At 41.8% G+C, this 17131-nt stretch overlaps 2 long non-coding RNA genes across 2 annotated transcripts in view; one reads left to right on the top strand and one right to left on the bottom strand.

Annotated features, from left to right (window-relative positions):
* Positions 1–374: 374 nt before the first annotated feature.
* On the bottom strand, positions 375–9084 carry LOC111539851. The gene is made up of 4 exons (XR_002730817.2): positions 8923–9084; positions 7416–7556; positions 6386–6618; positions 375–782 (listed from the first exon to the last, which is right to left on the bottom strand). It is a non-coding gene; the product is annotated as an uncharacterized LOC111539851 (long non-coding RNA).
* A 1001-nt stretch (positions 9085–10085) lies between these two features.
* Positions 10086–17131, top strand: part of LOC111539849 — a 30667-nt gene continuing 23621 nt past the window's right edge. Inside the window, exon 1 of the long non-coding RNA XR_002730816.2 lies at positions 10086–10436. This is a non-coding gene — a long non-coding RNA (uncharacterized LOC111539849). The remainder of the gene's footprint in view (positions 10437–17131) is intronic.

Below are 17131 nucleotides of genomic sequence, written 5' to 3'. Positions count from 1 at the left end.
AAGATCATGCTTTTCAAACTGCTTTGATGACTTACACAGACAATTCATTTTAGATAATGGTGAGTTAAGCCTGGCAGCCTCTGAGCGTTTTTCACTCATTTGTGCAAACACCTGCAGTTGGGTACTAATGCACATGTTTAATTGCTTAAACTTAAATTATAAAATCCCTAAAAGGATGTTTTTCTCCTAGAAAATAAGTCAGGTCTCTTGCAAAGACTGCCTGCTTTCATGAGCTTCTTGTATTTCCCGGGATGCTTATGCGCCAGCCCCTGTTAGAAAAGGTCTGCTTTTAAACACAGGAAGTGTGGAGCCCTTCAGGGAAAGTGCCGATGTCTGAACCATCAGCAAAATCACTACACCCATTCCCTGGGAAGTCTAGTTCGTCAGAAACAAGTTTAATTCGGGAACTATAGTTTATCCAGGTTCCATGAAGGCAATTAGCACTGGGCAAGGGCTGTTTGATCAGCCTAGAGACACCGGCTTTACGCCTAAAGCTCCAGTCATTTGTCTCTGCTCCCGCCGACTCGCAGCGACCACAGAAGACATCAGAACTGGATGAAAATGGCCCTGCCCCTGCGACAGAGCAGGGCGCTTCTGGCTTGCGCCTTGTTATTTGTCCCTCCAGTGGTTCCTAGCTGTTGTGACGTCAAGGCTGCCATTCAGAGCAGAGAAAAAGGAAACCGTGGCCTCTCTCTGCATCAGTGGCCCGGACAAGCTGTTGTTTCTCAGGCATCCAAAGCGCTTTCTGTCTGGCAGAGCTGTGCATTCCATGCCTGGGTGACCTGGTTAAATGGAGGAAACCAAATGCTATCTGCTGAATGCTCTCCAAAACAAGCATTCCGCCCTGCGCGTCTCAAGCACAGGCTTCACTGCCTCTGAGGACTGTGAAGGGAACAGCAGCACTGCCTGCATTTGCCGCTGGCATATTCAGCTTTTGGTCAGAGTCTTAAAGGAGAAACTAACATCCTCAATGGCCTCGATTAATACACACTTCACCAACGTCTTTGTGCTGCCTTTGGGGTCAGTGCTACAAAATCCTTTTTTAAAAAAAGGATTTGGAATCACAGTCAGAAGTTCAAAACTGCTGAACTGCCACCTCTCCCTTCCCGTCTCACTTCGGCTCACGCCATTCCCCAATTTCAGATTTCTGAATTCCAGAAAGGTTCTTGTGTATGTGAATATATGAATCCTCCATGGTGCCTTACTGCATGTGCATATGTTTTGCACGCACATGAGAAAGACTCACAAGTGTAATGCGTGGATCACAACTCTATTATTTTCTTAATGAAGAGTAACACTTTGTGCTTTTCAGAGAAAAGGAGCTATTGCACAGTGTCGCAGAACTCTTTAGGAGCAACCAAGATCTCTGTAGCAAACATCAATCCTGCAAAGCCAAAAGCTCACGAAGAAAATTGTGATCACTTAGAGTGACTGCCTTAGAATTGACCAACTTCAGACTAAATTTTCTGAGGACATACCTTCTTGGGTTTCTTTCTGGCACGAGGGACTATTTTATTAGATTCTTGGATTTGATTATAGTCACCAGAAAAAGCAAGGTATAACAACCACACTTTGTGTTCCAGAGTTGTCTTAGTTAACTCAATATGCATTTGAGGTTTTATGTTACAAATCCCATTAAATCTTTCTCAAAATAGCCCTTCTCTGAAACTTTGATGGAAGAATATTTGCAGGAACCAAAACCATTTGATATATACACTGGTATATGTCAGGAAGGATCGTGATACAGGGGTGCCTTTGAAAAGCGGGTTATTATAGGACAGAATTCTTCCAGGTCCCTGACTCTTGTCTTCTGAAAAAAAGGTGGAGATCTTCAGATGTCTAGATAAAGACAGAATGGATGGAGTGAATTACGTAAAGTTAGGATTTAGACTGAGGGTCTACAGGGCTGCAGTCTAGTTTTGCCTCGACAGTCAGACATGCCCAGGGTCTGGCCTAATACCATACAAATGCCACATCCACACTGGCATTGACACAGTGGTGGGAATGGGGCATGGGGGTGACGAGCAAGGCTTCTTGCTGGGTGCTTTGGTCTGGGTTTTTTCAAGCCTGAGATCTTGAAATGAGAGAAAAACTAGGACATTACTTTCCATCGTGGGCTGAAGAATTAGTTCTTTCTTGTTGCCTACTATTAGCATATCAGTTAATCATTTTCTTCTTTTTTCCTATTACTACCATTTCAAAAGGCACTTGTTATCTGACGATAACTGATACAGGACCACTACTACTATTTTAAGAGGATTGACTTAAAACTGAATCAAACATTTAAAAACAAACACTTTTTTTTTTTTTTTTAAGATCTTATTGGGACTAAGTCCTGAGAAAACTAAAACAAAAGTTGAAGCTTAGTTAGTTTTATATAATAGAAATTTGGGATATGATGCAACAGCATGTTATTTCTTAGAAGAAAAATTGAATGTTGACTTCTAAAGCAGAATCATATAAAAAGGATGATTTTTGTACAAGCATTCACATTTCCCCGAAGGCCTCTCTTAATCTTTTGATATACAAACCATTCTCTTGAAGAGTCTACCTCTCCTGTAATCACCTCTGTGGACTTTCTCTTCCTCAGTTGTTAACTGTTGAAACTATCTTTCATCCTTATTTGTCAGTGACCCTATGTGACTCATGCAATTTGCCGGTATCATTTTTATCAGCTGTGTGAAAAGCTGCAATTCCACCTTACAAGTGAACTGCATTGGATTTTCATTTTATTCTATGACATTATTCAACCAAGAAAGTGAGCAAGAATAGATGCTGATGTTAATGAGGACTAATAATAAGCGATCACTGTATTTGTATTTTTATAGGATGATGACCTTTGCTTCCCTTATGCAACTTGGTAACTACAGGGATTCAGATAATGATTACTCAAGTAATGACTCCCCACCCCCTGCCAAATATTATGTTGTATTTAAAGTACTCAGTATGGTTTAGTGGGCTTGATAATCAACCACATGTAGATTTGGAAGCCACCCCTGACACTTCACTGAGTTCTATAACCTTGGGTGTGCTTTCACAGAACCTAGGATTCTTGATCTTTTATGTAGAGTAATAAAACCAACCTTGCATCATGGTCATGAGGATTAGAACCCATATGTATAAAACCACTGAGTAGTACCCTGTGCATGAGCTTAAGAAATAGTCCTGTCCTCATTAGGGCTGTTACTGCTTTTGTGTGGTATTTTACATTTTATATGAGACTTTTACACATATTTTGTTTAATTCTTTATATATAAACCCAGAAGCTAGAGAGCTTAAGTTTTACCCTCTAGACATTGCAAAGTCACAGGAAGATTTTGAGGAATGCAGCGACATGAATTTTACTACATTTTAAAAGAGCACTTGGTGACTCTGCATGCTCTGCATCAGCTAATAACATTTGATAGGCAGTTTTTTCATGGCATAGGTGAGAACACTAAGGCCCAAGGATATGATGTACTTTCTTGGCAACAGATAGTTTGGTTCTGGCATAGCTAAGCCTAGAACCCAACCTTCCTACTGCCTGCTGTTTCTTCACCACCCAGTTGCTCATTGGCAAGTGAACCAATTACAAAGGCTGTTTTACTTGTCCAAGAATAGAGAGAAAGGTGCACCCTGGGTGACTGGAAACGGGAATGGGAGGGAGAGGATGGAGGCCGCAGACATTGAAAATAAGTATTGACTAGACATGGTGACAGAGTGGCTCAGCTCGGCTCAGTGAAGAAGGGAGTCCAGAGGCCAAACTTTCAACCCTGGTAGGATGGCTATACAGTTAAGTAAAGTAAAATCAATAGAATGGTGTTGGTGTTTTTGCTTCATGATGAACTTAAAGGGTCTGCCCTATCCAGATAGAAATATGTTAAAGATATAGGTAGGAGAGGTAGCTACCATTAAAGATACAGATTTGAGATCAATGCCACAGAAGGAGAGCTGAAACCACTATACTACATATAACTGTGTGTGTGTGTGTGTGTGTGCTGCGCACACTTGTGTTAAACTGGATTTGTTGGCATATCTCCAATTCAAGCCTGGGTCACGTGATTATGCTGTAACTTATTGCCCAGTTATAATCACAAACTGTTACACCTTCATCAGAAGGAAGAGCGAGTTCCCTAGATCAGTGTGTTTGTGTGTTTGTTTTGTTGGATGGATCCTGCCGAGGCACTGAGAGACAGACTTTGCTGGGCCCTGTTTTGTAAACAAATCTGTTCATGCACGCTTTCTTCTATCATTGGATGTGTACACTGGCTCTGATTTTCCCACCCGACATGCCGAAGCCTAAGCATTTAAAAGCTTGTTTTCTTTTAGAAGTAGGCAAGCATCAAAGAAAAACATGCACATGCATTTAAAGTGTGCACATCTACCCTAAGTCAGTCTTTGGATCTTTACAATGTTAACCCTGGGTCATGTGCAGTATATTTCAGCCCACTACACACAGCAGACCTGCAAGGCGTCCTGACAGCCCCCACAAAACTACGGACTGAGCTTAGTGCAAAAGAGAAAGCCCTTTTTATCCTTAAAGTTCATTGCATGGGCCACTGTGGGATTAGTCACCCCAGATGATAAAACATAATACTGGTTTTCCTAAGTAGGGGTGATTCAGCTCTTAGATTGGAATATGAACTTAATGTATATAATACATACAGTCACTTCCTGAACTTGTAGTTTTTTGCATGTTTTATTTAATATTCTAGCCAGGTTTAAATTTTTATGGCAGGAAGTAAGTGAATGGTTATGACAGGAGTAAATAACATTTGATTTTATGATTACAGTACAGGAAGTAACTTTTCACACCAAATAAATCTTTGGGAAAAAAGTGCTGGCTTATAAATTTAACGAACATAAATTTTCCAGAATCTTGCATACAGTCGCCTTTGCTCTCTTAAATGGAACTAAATAACTGGCTGGTCTCCTTTTTTGCTTAACTTTTTTTTTGTCAGTGAATGTCTTTGTTTTAGAAAGTGGTATTTTCAAGTGTTTTGATGTGACCCAACACGACATAAACCCATTAAAAGATTCTAAGCAAAAATAATAAGGCCAAACTTTAGTGTAAATAGCATGAAAGGCCAGAACACTAAATAAAACATTATTTTTTTCCTTTAAGAATAAATAGCTAGGCTAGGCGTGGTAATTCATACCTGTGAACCTGTGAACCAGTGCTTTGGGGGGCTGAGGTGAGAGGATTGCTTAAACCCAGGAGTTCAAGACCAGCCTGGGCAACAGAGCAAGACCCCTTCTCTATTTAAAAAAAAGGAAATAGCCAGATGTGGTGACACACACCTGTAGTACTAGCTACTCAAGAAGCTGGGGCAGGAGGATCACTTGAGCCGAGGAGTTTGAGGCTGCAGTGAGCTATGATCACGCCACTGTACTCCAGCCTGGGCAACAGAGCAGGCCTCTGTCTTAAATGACCAAATTATTTTTCATCATTAAAGCCCGGGAAGCCTCCAAACTGCCACCGAGGCAAGTTCCTTCCAGTGACTCCTGTAGCCATGATGTGCAGGCACTTGGGAGGAACAGCCTGTTAACATCAGAGAGGCTGTTGCATGTGAACAAGTTTACAGAGAAGAGGAAAGAATTGGATAGAACTTCAGTTACACTTCATCGTAAGCAGAACTTTAATAGAGCCTCTGTTTTTCCTTGAATAAAAACGCGAATAGCGGGAATAAAAGGTTTAGAAAAGATTTCTTTCTTCACCCTTTTCATCTTAAAGCCTGAAGATGTTGTAATGAGAAAAATATTGTGACATTCATTTCTGAAGGTTACTATTACACACACGTGAATTATGTGAGCGAATGGATGGATGCCTGGCAGATTAAAATGTAGAGTTCCAGATGCATTCGTAACCACTATGTGGCTATGACACAGTGGCACATCACTGGGCTAGGAGTGAAAGGATGAAGGTTCAGACTTCAGCTCTGGGTCTGGGAGCCTCACCCAACCACCCTGACGGAAAACAGGATCTCTGAATCCCGTCTACCCCTAAAACTCAGTACCGCACATTGTACAGCTAAGTAACTTGCAAGTTATATGAAACTGTTTTCACAGGATCAGCAGAGTTACCACTGCTTAGTTGTCCTGAATCTTCATTACATTTTTACAGAGAATATATTTGCATGTGACATGATTAAAAATCTACCTTGTGTTTTTACGGTCTTGGTAGGTTTTAAGGTCGTTTCTTACATGCTGTTTTCCTTGCTGTGCAGCCAACCTGGGTGTTACTGGCAGACATGCTGAGGGCAGGCTCTGGAGTGTGGAGTCAAGGTCAAGCCTCCCTGGCTCTGAATCCTGGCTCCACCACCTACTGACACACCCCGGGTGTGTCCTTAAGCTCCCTGGGCCTCAGTTTCCTTATCCGTAGGATGAGGATAAAAATAGAACTTACCTCCAGGGCTGCTGTGAAGATTGAACAAATGGACAGATGTGCAGCTCGTGGTAGCGCCTGAGCAGGCCCTGCCTGTCAGTGTGCTGTTGTCACTGACGATGAAACTGGCTTAGAGAGGTTGGGTGATAGGCACAAGAACAAATTAGCAAAAAAGACGAGCCAGAACTCAAACATAGCCTTAGGACTTCTCAGTGGCTGGTGCCCTTCGGTTGTGAGACCACTCTCCCCCCTACCTATAAAAGTGCCACGAAAGAGTGCTCTCCATTCTTTGTTTAAAAGAGAACTGAGTAAATGCTAAATGTGAAGGACATTTGTCATGGGGTTTTACTTTGTTTGGAGAGGGTGGACTCTATAACTCTTGAAAGGTGTCCACAGCATAGCAAGGACCTGGACAGCCTCCATGGTTTCATCACATTCTCTATTGAGAATTCCAGCCTTAGAAACAGCTCCCTTTAGGTCCCCAAATTAACAGGAGCTTCTAAAGGATAGCAGCTTTTTTGCAACCGCTGCATCTGTTAGATTCATGTTCTCTTTGCTGCCCACTCCCCAAACTTCTATTTCATGATCTTTTTGTTTTGCTCGACTTTTCCTCTTTTTAAAACCTCTGCATTGGCCACCCAGGACTTAAGAGGAACTCTCCTGGAAAGCCGTCTGAAACAGGAACAAATTGCACAGAAACACTGAGAGCTGGGAACTTGTGTGTATACCTGACATAGTGGGAGATGGAGGCTTCCTTCTGAGTAAGAGAGAAGAGTGGATATTCTAATCACTGAGTAGTGGTCAGGCCTGTAATCACTGCTTTTTCTTTTGCTGAGCTTGGTATCAATGGGATTTTTTAAAATGGTAGCTATTTAAAAGTACTCTCCATGTAAAGGGTTCCTGTTCCTTTGACCCTATCACAGAATATTCCTATTTTTCTATTGAGGAGGTTCATGAGGTTTCATGGGCAAGGGCTGAGATGACTATTGTGTAGTGTAGTTGTTTTAAATTAAAAATTTACCTCTAGTTATAGGTGCTACCTTTTACTCACCCTCAATTTGGAGATTACATCATGCAGGCTGGGCACAGTGGTTCATGCCTGTAACCCCAGTGCTCTAGGAGGCCAAGGTGGGAGAGTCGCTAAAGGCCAGGAGTTACAGATCACCCTGGGCAACAGAGCAAGGCGTCATCTCTACCAAAAAAAATTAGCTGGGTATGGTGGCGCTTACCTGTAGTTTCAGCTACTCCAGAGGCTGAGATGAAATGAAGTCAGACCCTGCCTCTAAAATCCATCAATCAATTATGTGTATCAGGCAAATGCTTTCCATACTCTTCTTGTTAAAATATCAGTTTGGTAAAGATGATAAAAGTGTATCACATCCCAGGAAGCTGAGGCTTCTGTGAGCCAGGATCGCGCCACTGTACTCCAGCCTGGGGGACAAGAGTGAGACCCCATCTCAAAAAAAATGAAAATTCCCTTCCAGATTATAAATCACATATTATGTTTTTATTTTTATTTTTTCATATTTATCTTGAGTATCCAAAAATGTGAACTAAAAGAGTTGGGGTCTAAGTGGCAAAGTGCTGCCGTGTTACAGGTTAAGGGTTTCCATGGATTGTGTGATAAATACAGGTGTGAATTTGGGTGATTTGTTTTATTTTTCAGTGCCCATTAAGTAGAAGTTTATATTTTCCTCCCTCCTCCTTCAAGAGCCCCCCTCCCCACCGTGCAGCACATGGAGGCCCCAAGTTGGAAGCACATTCACAGCCTGAAGCTGAAGGACAGGCTCTGAAAAATCTTTCTTTCAGCAAAACACCTACCGATCTCAGAAAGTGAGCTTTGTCACCATTGATACTCTGTAAGGTGGGATGAAAGCAATTTTTCTTACTCATTTTGCCCAGTTGTCAAGAAATGCTGCTCTCCTCTCTGACATAAATTAACAGGTTTGGCTACAGCCTAGAGAAATACAAAATGTCACATTTGAGCCTTAGTGGCCGGTTTTCAAAGGGGTGCCTGAGTGTGAACACCATGTCGGCTGTTCTGTTAATGTGGCTGGGTCTCATAAATAGGTATTTTTCTGCCCCTGTGATGGACAAATCTGAAACAGTTTTTCCATCTCACAACCCTAGGGGATGGTATTTAGAGGCTGATTTTTGGCATCTCAGTTCCTGGTAAGGAAGATGAATTGCGTATTTGAAATTTGGGGACAAACAAAAATAACTCTTTCTCTTTCCTTGAAGGGTTAATGCTCCAACCAGCCTCAGATTGGTTCGCTTGAATCTTAAAATTACTTTTCTGGTCACGCGCACCGAAGGTCTAAGCATTTGTGAAATGTCTTTTCCCCCCCCCCACCCCTTGATGCTGTTCTCTTTGGGCTGTCTTAATTACACAGGGGTTGAGAAACCAAATTAAAATTAGGCGTGTCTGGTCAACAGTGATCACGTTGCATGCTTTTAGCCTTGCTTGTTGAAGTTGCTTCTCCTCCCTGAGTGGCATTCCTCCTCACTATTTTTTTTTTTTTAAAGGAAATATCATAAGCTCTTTCAGAAATACTCACAGGAAGTGAGTGTCCGTATGCTGGTTACTCACCAGCAACTGAGTGTTGGCAGGTGGAGAATGCTACCGCAGCCCGCCCAGACGGATCTGCAGACTGGCCCCATTGCAGAGGATTAGACACAGGGTGCGTGGATCATAGGGTTTTTGTACAGAAGGCAGTTTTAAGAGGAAATTGGTCACTGCATGTCATCTCGAGAGGTGGTGATTCAGGGAGCAGGGCTGGGGTCAGAAGGCACGTGGCTGCCATCTCGGAGGTTCCTGCTCACTTCTCAGAGGGCAGGCTGGCTTCTAAAAATCAATGCTCCCTCCACCCCCAAGCAGCGATTCTTCCGCAGTGAATCACTTCCAGAAATGAATAGCCACAGTTTTTTGGAATGAACGTTGTGAAATCCCTCCTTTATAATGGCAGGTTTTCAGTTGGTGGTTTTATCAGAATTTCTCAAGATCAAAACGAAACCTTCTCTTTAAAAAGGAAAGAAAGTACTATCGATACAGAAAGCAAAAGTATTTCCAGTCTCCTACTGAACTGTCACGGCAGACCTCTCTGTATCTATATTTAGAGATGTATGTCCATATATTTGCCTGAATGTGTGAGTTCTTGGAAGTACGGATTCGTTGCCAGGAGCTGGTGATTTCCTATGCAGAGGTCGCTCACTACAAGAAATGTTACGCTCGGTGAGTAGGTGGTAGCTTCTGAAGATTATTGGTAACCCAGTGTTGGTCGTCTTGAGTCATGGATTTAAATGACGGCTAGCAAGCTCTTAAATACCTTCCGCTTTATATGATATAGCGCATGGAACTGTAGGACGCACAGACAGCTGTGAAGGGTTTTTAAGAATATGGATTCATTGAATAATCAGTGAATCTTGTGAATATACTAGACCTTTGGAGGAGGAAAGGGTGTTTTACAGAAGGAAGTGGTTTGTAGGGGCTTTTAAAGGTACAGTTATCGCTTTTCTATATTTATTTTCAGCATCATTCAGTCCTCCTGTATGAAAGAGATAAACGGTCTCAACAGAGAAAAAGTTATGCTGACTCTTTAAATGAAGAAACTCGATCCTCATGTTACTCTTAACTGGACTTTTTTCTTCCTAATTATTCATAAGGGAAACTATCCCATGAAGGCAGCTAACTTTCTGGCAATCTCTACGATGTGTCTCATTCAGAACCCGGTGGGCTCTCCATGCATTATTGGCAGCACTTTTATCCAGGGGCACAGAGAGGGAATAGGGTTACTGGAAACAGGGAGTGTAGCTCAAGGAATTGTTCTCTCTCTGGAGTGGATAAGTTGTTTGACCTACTGACTCATTTCACAGGAATTAGGAAAACAACCTAGTGTGGTTTTTATTGTTAGTCCTGGAGGATTCCAAAATCTGTGTGCCTACAAATAAGATGAGCTAGGGACAGGGAGCGCTGGCATTTGGCGTTTCTACTTGCCTCTTTTCCTGGTGGAATCCGATCCTCTGCTTCCAGGACAAGTCCTGCGCTTGGGATCCTTTGTACGACCATTCACAGGTGAGTATATGTGACAGCAATTTCTGATTTCACTAGCTCTTGCTTCTAAATGCCTAAATGGTGCTTTGTCTAGGGAAAGGCTTATTAAAGAGCATTTTCCCCCTGGTACGTTTATAATACATTTCATATTTACCTACAGAAAATACTGTGGATGTGATAATGATTATACAAGACAACCCACAGACAACAATGAAAGTTAAGAATTAAGATATATTCTGATTGATTTTTGCAGCATATTGACATAAAGGCAGTTTTGGTTTTCACATACATACACCAAAATGACATTTGTAATGCTATTTAAACACAAGTATACAAGGCACCAGTGTATTCTGGCAAAAATAATATAATTATCAACAGTTAATGAAAGGCTTGTGCTTTGTGCTACTAACAAAATGTTAATACGTAGAGAAACTTGTGATTCATGATGTTTTGGTTTTCAACCAGTGTTATCAAATCAGCTAAAAGTATCAGAAGAGGACAAAGAAAGTGTGTTAAACATGGATAAAAGTAGAAACTGAGAAAAGATAGCTTTGATACTTAAAGTATTAGATTATGGCCTCTATATAATGTCACATATGCTGGACTGCCCCCACCCCAACAAAATCACGCCCTCAAATTATGATCTTAATTATTCAAAGGATGTTTGGCGTGTTGGTGCTATAGTGGTGAGCGTAGTTGCCTTCCAGAAGATGGTTGGTGTATAATTACTAGAGAATTTCTTGCTCTCTTGGGAGGTGGCTTAGTAAAAGGTTGAGTCAGGCATACTGAGGCTGTTTATTCAGTGTGCTATGCTGTGCTGTGTCCGAATGCCTGGGAATTAAGAGTTGTTAACCTTTCCAGGGTGCTAGATCCCTTTGAGATTATGATGGAAGCCATGAATCCTTTTCCCACACCTGTATGCAAACATTTGCCTGCCCATTTACAGACCCAAAGAAGCACATCCATGTATCCCATGTTAAGAAGGCTGCCCTGGACTAAGCCCTCACTGTGACTCTGCTGTTCTTAAGCTTCCCAGGAAACACTGTTATTTAAAAAGACGAGCCATCCAGGTCAAAAGTGGGGGTGCAAAGCCAAAGACAAAGGGTGGGGAAAATACATGACTAATAATAAATAAAGAGCATGGTTAATACCAGAACCTCCAAACTGATAGCCCAGAATCCCTCAACATTTAGCCACGAGTATTTGTAAAGTACGTTGTGAATTCAGGTAGAGGGCTGAAGACTCAACATTAAGCAGTTGGGCACAGTTTTCATACGTATATTTGTCTATGCCTTTTGCACAATATAAAACTAGGAAATCTCTTTTCATTTTTCTATTGTGCATGCTACCACATTAGGTAGGACTCAAAATCATCTCAACTCCAGAAGTATAATTCATAACAATTATAACAAAGCATAAAAATGATTCCACATTAGCAGAAGAAATGTAGTAGGGATAGATTTAAAAATAGCATGGTTGAGTACAAAAGAAACGTCATTTTTTTTAAAAAAAAAAATGCAGCCTTTATCACTCATTAGCTAAACTTAAGTCAATGCTGTGAGGCTGTTGTGGGAAAAAAATAGTCATGATTCTTGGGTATATTAAAAGGAATATGACACAGAAGGGTAAGAAAACAAGACTTGGTGTTCGTCAGATTCATCATTGTGTCCTGTTTGAGTCACACTTGAAAAAAGATTTTGGACAATTGTGAAAAGCTGATACACAAGCAACAGAAATTACACGCCCTTCCAGGAAAAGATAAGGCAACTGAGAGTTTTATTCCACACAAGGCTAGAGGATTTCTTGCTAATGGCCTTTAAGTAGTAACAGTCTGGTTTATCCTTGTATTCTTGGGGCCTTCCGCATTGTCTGGTGCTCAGTACTTGGGATGACTGTTGTGTTTAGTGATATGAGTAACGTTCCTGTGATAGACTTAGCAGGAATAAGTAAGTTCAAATAAAACCAGCAATAGTGTCATGACAGACAACATATAATACATGAATTTGCTGGGTGATTAATACACAAGGATGACTGTCTCACTTGTGAGGATGATAAAATACTTCAGCAGCTAACTGGGGGAAGCTACAAAATCTTGGTTTGATATCTGTTTCAGGATGAAAGCAGATTAAGTCTCCTGGGGTGGTGGAAACATTTATTCATTCATTCTACAAACCCTGAGGGCCTGCTTGGCTAGGTGCTCACAGTCTGGTAGAGGAGACAAAGATACAGAAACAGAGTCACAGTGTGTGGTGAGTGCCATGGGAGCATTAAAAACAGCATGTGCAGGGCTTGTGACACTCAACCTCCACCCCGCACAGCTTCCAGTGGAGGCAAAGTCACAATTGACTCAATGGACAGTCTTGGCCGAGTTAGCTGGATGGGAGGCAGGTGGGACAGCCTGGCCAGAGGCACAGACCTGTGTGTGGGGGGAAGGGGTGATGGGAGATGCAGACTCGGCAGTGCTTGGAACAGGTCTGAATGCCGTGCCTTGCTAGCCTGAAGATTTCCACCCAGGAGCCTGACAAAGTCAGACGTGCGCTTCAGAAAGGCCAGGTGGGCTGCAGTGAAGAGAGTGACTTGAGGGGGTGGGGGACAGGCCATTAAGGCAAGGGGACCAAATGGAAAGCTTTGGTCAGGACACACGTGGTGATGGATTTGGGGGAGAAACGGGGGAGGGTGATGCAGGCAGAGTGGCCAGTGTGATCAAGTGGCATCATTCACCACAAAATGCAGTCCAAGAGGAAGTCCAGGTGTGAGGGGGCACAGGTGGGGCCCAGGTGTGAGGGGGGACAGGTGGCAGTCAGACATGTCAGTACACAGAGACAGAGTCAGTGGCAGAGACAGAGCCAATGGGGAGTTGGGCCACGTGGATAAGGACTTGATGAAGACCTGTCTCCAAAGCAGGGGATCACGCTTCTAATTTTTTATATGGTGTTTTTCATTTTATTCTTACTCATTTGTAATAAAACCTTTTTTTATTGTATATATCTAAGGTGTCAGCCTGCTGGTTTGATACAACATGTGCATAGCAAAATAATAACTTACACTCAAGCTATGAGTGTACCATCTCACAGTTACCTTTTTGTGCATGGGTAAGCCAACCTAAAATGTACTTAGAAATATTCAGTATCTTCACTGTGGTCCTCATGCTGTACTGCAGATGTGTTCATCTGACATCATTCCAGCTTTATACCCTTTGACCCACATCTCCCCATCCCCCCCAACCACCACTGTGTTTCTATGGACTGTATTTGACTATTTTAGATTCCACATATTACCTCTAATCCTCAAAGCTCTATTAGGGTTTTGTATGTTTCCTTCCAGCACTTTCCTACATACACACAATTTGCAGAATCAGCATAATTCTGTATAGGTTCATTCATTCATTCATTCATTCATTCATTCATTCATTCATGTATTTATGAGATGGAGTTTCACTCTTGTTGCCCAAGCTGGAGTACAATGGCGCAATCTTGGCTCACTGCAACCTCTTCCTCCCGGGTTCAAGCAATTCTCCTGCCTCAGCCTCCCAATTAGCTGGGATTACAGGCACGTGCCACCACACCAGTTAATTTTGATTTTCAGTAGAGACAGGGTTTCACCCTGTTGGTCAGGCTGGTCTCGAACTCCTGACCTCAGGTGATCCTCCCACTTCAGCCTCCCAAAGTGCTGGGATTACAGGTGTAAGACACCATGCCCAGCCTGTATAGACACTTTCAATCCCACTTTTAAAACAGGCATGTTCTCCCTATGCTTTAAAATGCCTCTAAAATATTTCTAATGGTGCTAATTCTCTAATTTGGGAGTGTCTAATTTGCTTCCAGTTTTTAAAAACTACTTTTATATTACAGTAATTAACCTTTTAAATACATGAATCATGGGCATATTTTTAATGATTTCCTTAGGAGAGATTCCTTACAGTGAATTTCTTGGGTAAAAGGAGGTTAAGTGTAAGATTCTTGATATACCTTGCTAAGTTGTTTTCTAGAAATCTTGAACCAAGTTCTACACATTTTAGCAATGTATGAAATGTCCTTCTCTCCATATCTGCATCAGCATTGAGTGTTCTCTCTTTTTTATCTTTAGACAAAAAGGTTACATTCTTTTTGGTTCATCTACTCAGAAGCTATATAATGAATGTTCACTCCATGTCAGGCATGTGGCATGTTTTCATCTCTACTAATAACACTGAACTTTCTTCGTGTGTGTATCAGCCTGTTGTTTTCTTTTGTAAATGTTCTGTTCATGTCCATTATCAACTTTTCTATTAGGGTGTGACTGTTTCTATGATATATTTATAAGGGTGTGTGTGTGTGTGTGTGTGTGTGTAAGCTATTTGAGGCAAATATTTTTCCCAGCTTCTTTGACTTTTAATTTTGCTTATACTTTTTGGAAATACAGAACCTTTATTATTATTATTATTATTATTATTATTACAATACTGTAAGTTCTGAGATACATGTGCAGAATGTGCAGGTTTGTTACATAGGTATACACGTGCCATGGTGGTTTGCTGCACCCATCAACCCGTCATCTACATTAGGTATTTCTCCTAATGCTATCCCTCCCATAGCCCCCGACCCACCGACAGGCCCTGGTGTATGATGTTCCCTGTGTCCATGTGTTCCCATGAGAACCTTTATATTTTATGTAGTAGAGTAAATGATTTTATTTTTTTTCCTGTATGACTTCTGTTACCTCAGGCTTAGGAATTCCCTCCTACCCAGAAGTTAGAAAATATTCATCTAATTAAAAAAAATAATAATTTCATTTTTAACATTAAACTCACCAAATTAGACGTTAAGATGTAGCCAGGCCCAGTGGCTCACAACTGTAGTCTTAGTGCTTTGCAGGGCTACAGTGGAAAAATCGCTTGAGGCTAGGAGTTCAAGACCAGCCTGGGTAACATAGTGAGACCCCACCTCTACCAAAAAATTAAAAAAGTAGCCAGGCATGGTAGCATGTGTCTGTAGTCCTAGCTGCTTGGGAAGCTGAGGTGGTGGGAGGATCACTTCAGCCCAGAAGTTTGAGGCTGTAGCTATGATCATGCTATTGCATTCCAGCCTAGGCAACAGAGCAAGACCCTGTGTCTTTTTTTTTTTTTTTGTAAAGGTGTGAAAAAAGATCCAAATGGAGTTTGTTCCACAGAGTAAATCCCCCATCATGTATTGAGTCATGTATCTTTCCCTATTAATTTCCATATTTAATTTATGTTTCAAGACTTTTTGCTGTTATATCCAGCGGTAGGAGCCCATGAACTTGTTGGATGTTGGTAACCACAGACGATGTGATAATACTTTTTTCCAACATTTTATTACGAAAAATACACTGGCTAGATTCTATAATTAATATTCTGCCACTTTACCATCTATTCACATAATAATTCTTAAACCTCTCAAATCATTATTTGAATTTCAAAGTGGGCTATCATTCTCTAACCCTATTTTTCTCTAATTTGTAGTTTTGATTTCCAGGAAGCCTTCAGCAATGTATATTATTAGTACAGTAAGAGAGTAAACAACACACTAAATACCAAGAAAAACTACTTTCCAAAACATGTTTTAGTCGTTTATGAATATGGCTAGCAAGGGGGCTTCCTGGGACACAGTGCTGGGAAAACAGCAGGCCCTAGGAATGGGCTTTGAAAGAAGACTTCTGTCACTGTCAGATCACATTCCCAAGTGGCCATCGTCATGCTCTGCCAGGGAACCCTTAGCAGAAAAGCTGCTTTGCCCAGGATCTGGCTTGTCGCCCCAGACCAGCCCTACCGCTGTCTGGCATTGAATATCCCTGGTCCAGAGTGAGTGGCCAGTTGCATAGACCTTAGACCAAGAAGCTTAGTCACCTCTTCCCAGCCTAAACCGTGAGCACCCTAAATTCCCATGGGTTGTTGAGACCTAATAGCATCCTGGCTTAGAGATGGGATTGCAACTGGGTCTGCACAGGAAACTGGCCTACTGTGTCTGCTGCTTGGTGCAGCATACAACCAGCCACATGGAAAAACCCGCAGCCTGCAATAAAAGATTCGCCTTTGGTCACCACTTGACATTAGCTGTGGTTTAATCTGTGTAATGTTTTTTTTTCCCCCATCTAAGCCTCAATTTCCTATCCATAAAATATGTTGGTTTTGGCCAGGCATGATGGCTTACGCCTGTAATCCCAACACTTTGGGAGGCCAAGATGGTCTGATCACCTGAGGTCAGGAGTTCAAGTCCAGCCTGGGCAACATGGCAAGACGCCATCTCTACTAAAAATACAAAAAACTAGGCATCATGGCACATGCCTGTAATTCCTACTACTTGGGAGACTGGGGCAGGAGGCAGGAGAATCAGTTGAACCCGACAGGCAGAGGTTGCAGCAAGCCAAGATTGTGCTACTGCACTCTAGCCTGGGCCATGGAGCAAGACTCTGTCTCCAAAAAAAAAAAAAAAAAAAAAAAAAGTTGGTTTTATTAGATTGCAGAGAATATTTTTTTTCTCTATCCAAAATCTGTGATTTTAATCTAGAACACTGAATGTAGGTCAGGATCCACCCCATTTTCAGAAATCTGGGAAGATCTTTTTTTATTTCCAGCTTCTTGGAATAAATAATTTCCAGGATGTTACAAACATTGATGAAGTTCACCAGAACAGACCCAGGGTTAACATTTTAAAGTCGTTAGATAGGGCTCCAGGAAAAGGCAGGAGAAGGCACCCGTGAGACCCTGCAGAGGAGGT

Source organism: Piliocolobus tephrosceles, chromosome 8 (assembly GCF_002776525.5).
Source record: "Piliocolobus tephrosceles isolate RC106 chromosome 8, ASM277652v3, whole genome shotgun sequence".
Lineage (NCBI taxonomy): Eukaryota > Metazoa > Chordata > Mammalia > Primates > Cercopithecidae > Piliocolobus > Piliocolobus tephrosceles.
Note: the sequence above shows the minus strand (reverse complement) of the source record. Positions and strands in the feature narration are given on the sequence as shown.